The 12,290-nt window shown below is 35.9% G+C and overlaps 1 protein-coding gene across 1 annotated transcript in view; it reads right to left on the bottom strand.

The window, feature by feature from the left end:
• The window catches only part of TMTC3 (transmembrane O-mannosyltransferase targeting cadherins 3), a 102,454-nt gene that overhangs the window by 15,237 nt on the left and 74,927 nt on the right, over positions 1-12,290 (bottom strand). The gene's annotated exons all lie outside the window — the stretch shown is intronic.

Below are 12,290 nucleotides of genomic sequence, written 5' to 3'. Positions count from 1 at the left end.
GTGATTTTTCAGAGCAAGACAGTGTGGGGTCTGAATCTTGGCACTGCTACTGACTATGGTGGGTTTACCTATAAGTTTTCTTATATATAAAGTAAAACCATTTTTACTGTAGAGATTAAATTGCATGATGTAGGTTAAAAAACCTAGCCCAACATTTGACACAGAGAAGAGCACTCCCCAGATGGAGACACTTATTATCACAGCGAGAATTACTTTTAGCCTAGAGAGTCCCAACTCTGCATGTCCATGGGAATCATTAACAAAACAACAAAGTCCAGGAACCACCCTCAGAGATTATGATTTAATTGCTCTAAAATGGGTTTTGGACATTAGTATTTTTTAAAAAGTTCCCAGGGAATTCTAGTTGATAATCAAAGTTGAGAAAATACTGACTTACATTAAGTTGGCTAGGATATTTTTTTTTAATTTTTATTTATTTATGATAGTCACAGAGAGAGAGAGAGAGAGAGAGAGAGAGGCAGAGACACAGGCAGAGGGAGAAGCAGGCTTCATGCACCGGGAGCCCGACGTGGGATTCGATCCCGGGTCTCCAGGATCGCGCCCTGGGCCAAAGGCAGGCGCCAAACTGCTGCGCCACCCAGGGATCCCAGTTGGCTAGGATATTAACCAAATCTTTTCTTGTATTTACCATGAATATCATTGTGGCACATTTAAAAAACTTTTTGTTTTAAAGTCATTATTTAAAAATATATTTTACAGATATAATTTGACTAAAGCATATGTGTGGTGAAAAGAAATACATTGATTGCAAGAGACTTTTTTCTTTAATGTGGTTAGGCTTGGAAAAATATTCTGATTTCAGCTTTTTGTCAAGTAATGATTTTACTTGAAAAAAAGTTCTTTATCTGTTGAGAGTCCATAAGAAGCTTTCAATATCTTTATGTAGTTTTTGAAGACAGTGGGAAATAGTGACTTGTTTTAAAAAATATTATTTGATATTTAATGTAATTATTTAACAAAGGTAAGACATGACTGTCCCCAATATGTTGAGGGTGTGCTCTTGTTAAAAATAATCTCTACGATTTTTGTCCTGTGGTTTCAGAATAAGCTTTTGCCTCAGATTATCTGTTGAAGATTCTGATTGTGTCCATATAAAATTAACAAGATGATTTCATGAACTCAAAACAAGCAATTGGTGAGGGTAAGATAAATTTTGAAGCAAACTAATTGAATGAATTGATAGGTTATTTGGATTTATCTACCGTTCTAACATCTACAGATTTTAAAACTAAATTACTAGTGATATATAGAAAGGTGATGTTTATTCTATTCCAAATTGCAAGGGCTTGTGTTATAGTTATTTTTTCTTTGCAATCAGTATCTTAAGGATCAGAATTTTTAGAGAATTAAGCCTTATTTGGTTTCAAATAGACTCTAACCCAGATTCATGTTTAGATATCTTTGTGGAGAACAAAATGGAACTGTGTATCCTTAAAAAAAATATTTTTGAGGATAACTGGAACAATATTTTTCATAACCAACTATTTTTACATTATGTTATGTTATAATGTTTCTCATTACTTATAATGAGAAACAGAATTATCTTTTGAAATTTGTAATTATCAAGCTAACCAATCCTGGCAAAAATCAATGTTTCCTTGTTAGTGAAAATAAAATTTTATTTCCCCTTCATAGTGTGTTGATCCCCTGAGAATTTTCAAGAAAATAAACCTTCTTGCTAAGAGTATCATTCCAGTAAGTATCAAAAGAAAAATACTTTTTCTTATATTCTTTCCTACAAATTATTTACCATTTGCCTCAACTATTATTTTTCTAGATAAAAGAAATATATTCTTTTTGTGAAAGGGCATTTTGTTTTTTTGTTAAAGGAAAGATAATCCTAGGTCCTTCCTGGTCCTTTCTGTTGATAAAATTATGGTAGATCAGGAAAATGAGATGATCACATTCCAGTAATTGTGCAAAGCAATCCATTGGGGGAATGGGAAGAAAATACTCGTTTACTTCTACTTATCATGCTGCTTTCATGTAGAATGAAGTAAAACTCAGATTTAAAATATGAATTGACAGTAGTGTGTATATATAATTTATAAATGAATTGCTATATATTGGGAATGCATGAAAAATCATTTTGCTCTTAGTGATATATGATCAAAGGAGTGTGGAGACTTGCTAGCATTGGTGCCCCTTTCACAGCAGCATCCCTGTGGGCTCTGGATACTGCTGGGGAGTGCTGGATTTAGGAAAATCTGAAGCAGGCTTTTCTCCCTTGACTCCCAGATCTGCAGTGAAAGTTCTTTCATATGCCACAGCCTTGAATATATGGTGACTGGGGAGAGGAAATAAAGGGGAAGAAGCTACGTTCACATATTGCCATGGCAACAATAAAGACATCAATTACTGTATCTACTTCCTTGCTGTGGAATCTTGAGCATCATACAAATTTCAGGCTTACTGGGGATCCCCGGGTGGCTCAGTGGTTTAGCACCTGCCTTTAGCCCAGGGAGTGATCCTGGAGTCCCGGGATCGAGTCTCACGTTGGGCTCCCTGTGTGGAGCCTGCTTCTCCCTCTGCCTGTGTCTCTGCCTGTCTCCCTCTCTGCCTCTCATGAATAAATAAATAAAATCTTAAAAAAAACAACAACAAACAAATTTCAGGCTTATCAAACTAACTCTAAAACTCCTCTTCCAGCTTATACAAACAAGCCTTTCCCTAGAACCTTGACCCAACACTATGCTGCCTAACTGGGACTTCACCTTTTTGGATAACTCTGTTTATGTTTTATCAGTAACAATCCTTGATACTTAGCTTTTGTCAGTATCTGTAAACTATAGCTAGTATACTTGATCAGGTTACCTTCAGAATTTTGAAGTATTTTTAGATCCATGGGCATACTAATGATGGTGAAGCTGTGAAGGTTAGCAGAGGGAAAAAAGATAGTATTTCCAGGAGACCAAAGGGGGCTTTCTAGTATATAAAAGGAACAGCACAGTCCCTGGAGTGTATCTGAGAAAAGAAGACTTCAATTCCATACCAGAGCCTCTTTGAGTCATAACTTCCTCATTCAAAAAATGGAGGTAATACCTATTTACCTAAGAATGATAAAGTAAGAAGTTGGGTACCCGAAAATGCCTTTATTATACTTATTCCTCAACTAACAATTTTTTCTGAGAACACTGTTGCTAAGTAAAAACTTGTTAAAAGAAAAAAAATAGTTCCATTAATTTTAAAGGGAAAAATTATGATGTATTTCTTTCCCCTGCAAAACACCCAAATGATTTTCACAGAAAAATACATCAGTTGAGCAAATTATTGTTTATATAACTAAACTACAACACTCTGAAAAGAAATATATATGGTTTGTAGGTGAAATTTAATGTAGTAAACATTTATTGTACTCACCAAGCAAGGAGAGTCAACTTGACAATGGGTGGTAGTGAGGGGGAAGGTACAGGAAGTAATCTTTGAAGGATAGTAGAGAATGAGACAGGTAATCAACTTTCAGGCAGGTAACCAATCTCTAAAGCAGGTATGCTTGATGGTATTTTGTTTTCTTTGAGATTTTGGTAAAATAAATGCTATGCATGACCACATTTTGAAATACATGAACATTATATATACATACTAAAGGGTCATGGAAAACCATGCGCCTTCCTCCTTCTTAGCTCTTCACTCATATGTAGGAATGGGGCACTAAAATACTGACTGGATACTGCATGTTCAGAGGTGAGATGTGTGGACTGGGGGGTTAAAACTGTGTGGAGACTAGACCCCAAAGACACAGATACAGTGAAATGCCGGGACACCTGCACCCCGATGTTTCTAGCAGCAATGTCCACAATAGCCAAACTGTGGAAGGAGCCTCGGTGTCCATCGAAAGATGAATGGATAAAGAAGATGTGGTCTATGTATACAATGGAATATTACTCAGACAAATAGAAACGACAAATACCCACCATTTGCTTCGACGTGGATGGAACTGGAGGGTATTATGCTGAGTGAAATAAGTCAATCAGAGAAGGACAAACATTATATGGTCTCATTCATTTGGGGAATATAAAAAATAGTGAAAGGGAATAAAGGGGAAAGGAGAAAAAATGAGTGGGAAATATCAGAAAGGGAGATAGAACATGAGAGACTCCTAACTCTGGGAAACTAACAAGGGGTGGTAGAAAGGCAGGTGGGCGGGGGGTGGGGGTGACTGGGTGACAGGCACTGAGGGGAGCACTTGATGGGATGAGCACTGGGTGTTATTCTATATGTTGCAAATTGAACACCAATAAAAAATAAATTTATAGATGGAGACACAGATGTTTACTTTAGAACCTCCGAATTACAGAATTTGTAGAATTTTCCTTTTAGACTGGTTTGTTTCTCCAGGAAGCACTGCTCCAATCTTTTACTAAGGAATGCATTTGATGGATGGAATAGACTTAGCTTTCAGTATTCTCAGAGCTGAATATGGCAAGAGGGTTGGGGTCTCCTAGTTCACTCCATATACTTTCAATTAATCAAGTCTTCAGTATATGTTTCTAAGTTTAGTGCCACTCTGAGTCAATTTCTCCAGAGAACAAATTTCCTTTTTATTACCAGGATACAGGAAGGTAGATACTAGCAAAAGGTAAGGATGGAATTAAGATGCCTAACTGTTTTTTTTTTTTTTTTTTTTTTTTTTGTGAGAGAGAGAGAGGTGTTAGGGGCAGCAGAGGGAGAGAATCTTAAGCAGGATCCACACTCAGCATGAAGACTGATGCAGGCTCCATCTCACCACCCTAAGATCATGACCTGAGCCAAAATCAAGAGTCAGATCCCTAACTGACTGAGCCACCCAGCGGGCCCTGCCTAACTGCTTCTTAAACAGATTTTCAAAAAATATTTCTACCTTCTGGGTACCTAATGCCTCTGATTCTTAAATCTTTATGGTTCTCTGACACTTCTCCTCTTGTGTCATTAACATCTCTCTCTACAAAAACTTAGATTTCCACTTTTTCTTCTTTGCTTAAATCAGTTATCTATTCATCCATCAGTTTTCCCTCTTCAAAAATTTGTTGAGATCTTATATATACTATCATCTCTCATCTCTTTTGCCCCTATCTTATACATTGTTATTCGTTCTTTTATATACTATCATCTCTCATCTCTTTTGCCCCTTTTATTTTATACATTGTTATTCGTTTACACATGTTGAAAGAAAAAAAGGGCAAGTGTGAATTCATCTATAATATTTAACTAAAAGTTTTCTTCTCTCTCTTTTCCTCAGGAAAAAAATCCTAAAAAAAAAAAAAAAAGGAAAAAAACCCTAGAAGTTTTCTCATATCAAATGATTTTAAACTAATAGTTCAGTATAGACCAAAGAGTAAACTGAAAGACTATAGTGACAAAAAATTAGAACTTAGAGAAAGCGTTCCAGTTGACCTGGAAATGAAACTTGGAAAAAATAATGTGGCATGGGAAGTTTAATTATAGATAGTCCCACACTGACTAATGGGTAAAAGAAAAGATTTCAGAGTTAATTAAACCTGGATTCAATTTGGACTCAGCCACTTATTAGCTGTGTGACAGAAAAAGTTGTTTTGGTTTCTTCCTTTGTAAAGCGAGGACAACTAATACTTAAGATAAGGTTTTCATGAAGATTGAAGTGGGGAATAGTAAGCGCTTACTCTAATACCTCACACAAACATGGTGCTCTATGGTAATTATTACATTAAATTTGGCTATCCAGCATAATATTTTGTGCTCCTGAGGCATTCTACATTTTATAACACCATTACTTTTACCATTTTTATATGGGATGTGTATAGTACACATAGTAAATATATCCTATAGAGTATGAGTGTATTATATGGTATATAGTATGAGTGAGCAATTTTAAGAGGCACTGTCCGAAGAGGGATGAAGCCAGAAACATAAAGAAGGACCACAATCTAAAGTTTCATCTTTGAAGATACCTATTCCTATTCTACTCTACCTGCCTTCCACATTGTAAAGACATTTGTACTAGTGATGGTTGCTCAGTTATCCACTGAGCTCTCCTGTGGGTGTTGAAAGAATTAGATCTATGCCAGGAGAAACAAGAGCAAAATTTACAGCCAAGCTAAACTTCTGAATGTCACAAAGTGTTGAGGTTATGAACTGGAAACTTCACCTGGTTTCTTCCAGACTCTATTCTCTCCATCTCTTTGGTCTTCTTTGGGCTCTTGGCATAAGTCTGTCTTTAGAACCACAGGCAAACCTCTACCAGAGACAATGACCAGGGATCAAACGTACAGTATCATGTTTTGTTATTTGCTTGAGGTGCTCAAGGATCTCAAACTCCGCAAAGAAAACCTGGAACAATGCATGTGCACTGTTAAAGTGAAAAAGGTTTAAGTTCTAAATCTGAAACTTGAACAGCAAAATTATAAATGTTAAAACTTGTTTCAATCATTTTTCAAGCCAGTCAAATTCCCCTTAACTCAGCCTCTGATATATCTATCTACCTTCTTCTCTCTCTCCCTCTTCCCCTCTCTCCGTTTCTCTTCCTGTCTCTCCATTGATGTCATCATGCAGTTACCAAAGTAATTCTCTCACTTAAAGGTTTTGTTCCCCCCATTTTAAGAAGAGCACACAATAGAGAGAATCACCATTGGAATAATTTTTCAAATAATTTATATTGAAAATTTTAGTGGCAGGAAAAGAGAGGAGCTCTGTACATGCACAATACGGCATGTGCATAAAAACACATTTTGATCCATGCATTCTTATTCTTTTAACACCTTCAATTAATAGCCACATTTATACCCTGAAAATTTCCTCTGGGCATAGAGAAATGATCTTTTGTTTATTCCAGATTTTCCACCTCATTATCTTTAATAATGTACTTTGTCTTCTCAGTTATTTGCAAGGAGGAAATGATTAAAAGGCAGTTACAGATAAGAGAACCTTTAAACACTTCAAGGAAAGGATCCGCTGCGAGGCTGAATTTACTATTTTCTTGATGCTTTGGAGATGGAAGATGGGAACACAAGATAAAGAATGCAGGTGACCTCCAAAATCTGGAAAAGGCAAAGAAACAAATTCTTCCCTAGAACCTCCAGAAAGGAACAGAGTCCTGGTCAATAGCTTGATTCTAGCCCAGTGAGATTATGTGTCTGACTTCTGACCATAAACTGTGAGATAATAAGTTTCTGTTGTTTTATGTCATTAAGTTGGCAGTGATTTGTTATGCTAGCTATAGAAAACTAACACAAACTTCAATAAATTTTATAATCTAAGCATTTCTTTAGCATTTCAACTGTGTTAAAATAAAAATTATCTTGATGAAAATATTTTCTATCACAGAGGGAATAAGTAATTAACATTTTTCGATATTTCAAAATTTTCAATATTTCATATGACAATATTTCATTGGCTCTAGGAGTCAATAACTTTGTATACCAAGTTTTTGCTCACAAGAAGGCAAACAGCTATCTTCATGACAGTTAAGATTCTAAGATTCAAAAGAAACTTCCATTTATAAGACAAACAAGTTCTGGGGATGAAATGTACAGCATTCTGACTATAGTTAACAATACTGTACTGTATATATCTGAAAGTTGCTAAGAGAGTAGATCTTAAAAGTTTTCATCACAGGAAAAAAACTTTGTAATGATATGAAATAATGGATATTAACTAAACTTATTGTGATAATCTTTCATAACATTTACTTAAATTATTTTGTTGTATACCTTAAACTAATACAATGTTACATCTCAGATCTCAATAAAACTGGAAAATATTAAAAATGCTTTCATAATATCAAATAATTAATCTTTTTTTAAAATTTTTATTTATTTTTGATAGTCACACACACAGAGAGAGAGAGAGAGAGGCAGAGACATAGGCAGAGGGAGAAGCAGGCTCCATGCACCGGGAACCCGATGTGGGATTCGATCCCGGGTCTCCAGGATCGCGCCCTGGGCCAAAGGCAGGCGCTAAACCGCTGTGCCACCCAGGGATTCCTCAAAGATTTAATCTTATGTAAATTTAGAAAATAATATGCAATATCTCTTGTCACAAAGGAGTTGCCAAATTAATTTTTTTCTAAGTTTCAGAGTCTATACTAGTCATAGCTAAGTCCCAAATTATCAAATATTCTTAGCAAGGCTTTAAGAAGTGACTTATAAAGCTGTTTGTGACATGTACTACATATATTTCAATTTTAAGACTTTTGTGTATGAATACAACCAAATACAAAGATTCACAAACAGAAGTTGAAGAAAATACATCAACATCTGGAAATTTACATCATGAGACGAGATGAGATAATGGGAAACAAAGGAAAAAATGATTCATCTTCTGGAAATGTTTGCTTCCTGGAAATTAAAGGCAATTTTCCTCTAAAGTGAGAAATGTTGTGAATTAAATATAAAAACAGAATAGAAAACAACTTACCATACTCAAAATGAAGCCCCTATAACAAAGAATACTCTCATATTTTCTATAATAGCATGATATTTGATTAGTACTCCAGGATAAGGCACCAAGCATGTTTAGATTTCCACTGTGCAGAACATTCTGTTAGCTACCATGAGACATTTCAGAAAATCCAGTCTTTGACACTGCGTCGAAATACTCTTGAGGAGTCATGAGAAGTACCAGTGAAACTATGTAGAATTACTACATGACAGTTATCAAGGAGTGCACATATTAAAATGACCTGGAAGACTGACAGGTGGAGTAAGATGTGATTAGTCAGGGAAGATAAGGGATGGGCAGCCATATCCAAAAATAAGTCAAGTTGCCAGGTGCACAATGCAAATGGAGATGTGCTGAGAAAGCCACTGAAAAAATAGGCCTCCTAGATGACTTCAATTTTCACCATTACTCTCACCTGTCAGCTATTAATCTAACCAGAAAATATTTATCGAATACTACACACCAAGTTGAGTACATGCAGTGTTAAATATTTTCCTTTCTTCCTCCTTCTTTTGCTTCAGTTTTGGGTCATTTTAAATATGATTGTTCTCTGGAAGAGATAACACAGTCATTATGAGATCCTAACATGTAATTATGACCCACATTTTCTTTTCCTCCCTCTTCCCTAACTTTACTGAAGACTTATACTCATCTTTTAGGTTATATTCCAACCCACTGTCTACACTATACCCAGAACAATCTTCTAAAATCATTGAATTCTCATTATCTTCTCACGTTACTGATCCCTACTCAAAATTTACCTGCCAAGTGGCCCAATTCTTCAGGGTCCTAAGAAAATAGCTGAAGTGAAACAAAGAAGAGTTTAGACAGACATGGTGAGTGGTTCAAGAAGTGACCTGAGCTTGATCACTTTTATGAAGACTAGAGGCCTGGTAAAACATCCACTTCAGAGACACATAAGTAATGATAATAATGGAGCATGAGTGCATGAATATATTTTTGAGAGGTATCATTTTCTGGAAAGAAAGACAACTGTTTAGCATTTGCTATGAGCATGATTGATCTACATACAATCACCAAGAGTTTGAAACTTAAACATTTAGCAATCAATCCATACAAAATTGTAAATTCATAACATGAGAATGGAGTAACTTCTGAAAAAGATAAATGTTAAGGGAAAGGAGCAAAGTACAAGTGATTAATCCCTGGAAACCTCTAAAGGGTGGAAGAAGAAAAAGAAATCAGAGAAAGAGCACTAAGGGGAAAAATAATAGAAAAAAAATGAACCCTATGAAATTTGCATTAGGGCTTTAAAAATTCTATTTCATTTGCAGTCAGAGTTTGCATATGAGATGATGTAACTAAAAGTGTTCTGTGAAATTCCTCCTGATTGTTCTCTGGGTCAGGTAGGTTTTGATATTAAGCAGGCTAAATGGTTCCAATTCTTCTTTTCTTGGAATTAAATAAACCAGAGCTGCTTTTTTTGACTGTTTATAACAGAAGAAAATGAGCTGTCAAGACACAGTTAATAATATTTTGTATTGAATTTGTCATGGAGGAACTTTTAACAAGTCCTAGCATGACATCTTGTTTTTAAAAACCCCAGCCAAATAACTTCCCAAATTTCTTATTCTTAAAATTGCTCATTAGTATAAGCTGGTAACCTAATACAGCATTAGTCAAGAAACATTGCTTATTCAGTCACTAGAACAAACTGAGTTGTGATTTTATCTACTGACTCATTAAAATGAACCATGATAATCCAACCTTATTTATGTTAAAATAGCTAATGACTAAAAGGTGTTTTATTTTTTTTAAATTTTTATTTATTTATGATAGTCACAGAGAGAGAGAGAGAGGCAGAGACACAGGCAGAGGGAGAAGCAGGCTCCATGCACCGGGAGCCCGACGTGGGATTCGATCCCGGGTCTCCAGGATCGCACCCTGAGCCAAAGGCAGGCGCCAAACCGCTGCGCCACCCAGGGATCCCTAAAAGGTGTTTTAATTTATCAACATGAGTTCATATAGAACTTGGCTATGAAGAAAAACATCATTTTAGGATGTTATCCAAGAACATCTTAACATATTAGATCCTGCAACAAGAGACAGGAATCAAGAAATGAAAAGGCAAAAAAAAGTTTATAAAGTCTTGCACTCTTAAATTCCCATTATCAAAGTGTTTCAGAGGTTGATCTGCCCAGAGATGGCTCATTCTCCCATTCTATAGCACATCACAACCTCTGCTTCCATTGCAAATCTCCTTTCTGTTTCTGACATTCCTGTCTCCCTCTTGTAAAGGCCCTTCTAATTACATTGGGTTCACCCAGATAATCTAGGATAAATTTCCACCTAAAGATCCTTAATTTAATCCATCTGTAAGAGCCCTTTGCCAAATAAGGTAACATATTTAAAAATTTCTAATATTAGGATATAGACATCTTTTGATGGCCATCATTCAGCCTACCATAGATTTGAAGGCCCTCATTCAGCCTACCAAGATTAGGATATGGATGTCTTTTGAAGTCCCTCATTCAGCCTACCACAATCACTACACCAAGGAACTCATAACTAACTAGAGAAGACACTCAGCTGATTCATAGACTACTTATATCAAACCTGCTACTTTTATAAAAATGGTTTGCTGTATGGATGCATATTTGGGCAAGTGCCACTTCTCTGCACCATGTGTCCTTCACCTATAAATGGAACTAATCCTACTTACATAATAGGGATGTTCTGAGGATTAAATGACATAGTGTATAAAGAGCAGTTCACACTCCATCATACAAGAGTGCTGTGGACACTGTGCTGAAAAGCAGGTCTTCAATGCAAGGGGTGCATTCAACACATATTGTTGCATGTTTGTGGTACACTGGAATTCTGAAACTACTTGAATTAAATTGCATGCTGGAGGAAAATAAGAGAAATTGTGTTAAAATATATGCCCTGCTATCTGTCATTCCTTCCAATGGACATGTGAGAGTGAATATGTAATGAGTTACTTGAATCTGCTCTTCCTTGGTAAGGGTCAATATCCGCATGTCTCTCAAAGCATGAGCCTCCTGGGATCAATGCATGTGCTCCTTGTGTAAATATAGGTGCTCTTCCAGATATTATTACAATATCATTTACATGTCTGTTTCTACATTATTAAGTAAATCTGACAAGAACATTAGCTCCCCACAATATCAAGCATGTAGTCTGTGCTCAATATATGACAGATATCATGCAAATAACTGTTTTAAAAAACGAGGGCTCATGAATAAATCGGCAATATGTAATTCAGAACAGCTTAGTAGAATGAACAGATTTCAAAGTCAGATACATCTGAGTTTAAATCCTAAATTTTCCACTAAGTGTTTCCTTGGGTATTTTACCTAACCCCTCTAAAACTTAATTTTATCATTTTTTTTTAAAGATTTTATTTATTTTTTCATGAGAGAGAGAGGGGGGAGGGCAGAGACACAGGAGGAGGGAGAAGCAGGCTCCATGCCAGGAGCCCGACACGGGACTTGATCCCAGGACTCCAGGATCGCGCCCTGGGCCACAGGCAGGCGCCAAACCACTGAGCCACCCAGGGATCCTCTAATTTTATCATTTTTAAAATTAAAATTAAAATTTGGTCTCATGTGAGGATCACATGAGAAAATGTACTGAGACTCCTAGAATAACTTCTGGCAGTAAATGGTAATTATTAGTATAAATAAATATTTTCTTAATTTAAATATATTTAGAAAATAACTTCCTGAATAAAAAGAATTAGGGAATATAGATGGAAACAATTATTTAAATTCCATCTGACCACCCAGGTTTCAGAAGTATGTAACCTTAAAGGACCCCTGGTCCATTACAAATTGTTACTAAATACATTTTCAATACTAGTACCCTGTAGGCCATTTAGGGTCTCATGTATG

Source organism: Canis lupus, chromosome 13 (assembly GCF_048164855.1).
Source record: "Canis lupus baileyi chromosome 13, mCanLup2.hap1, whole genome shotgun sequence".
Lineage (NCBI taxonomy): Eukaryota > Metazoa > Chordata > Mammalia > Carnivora > Canidae > Canis > Canis lupus.
This window is presented reverse-complemented; position numbering and strand designations above follow the sequence as displayed.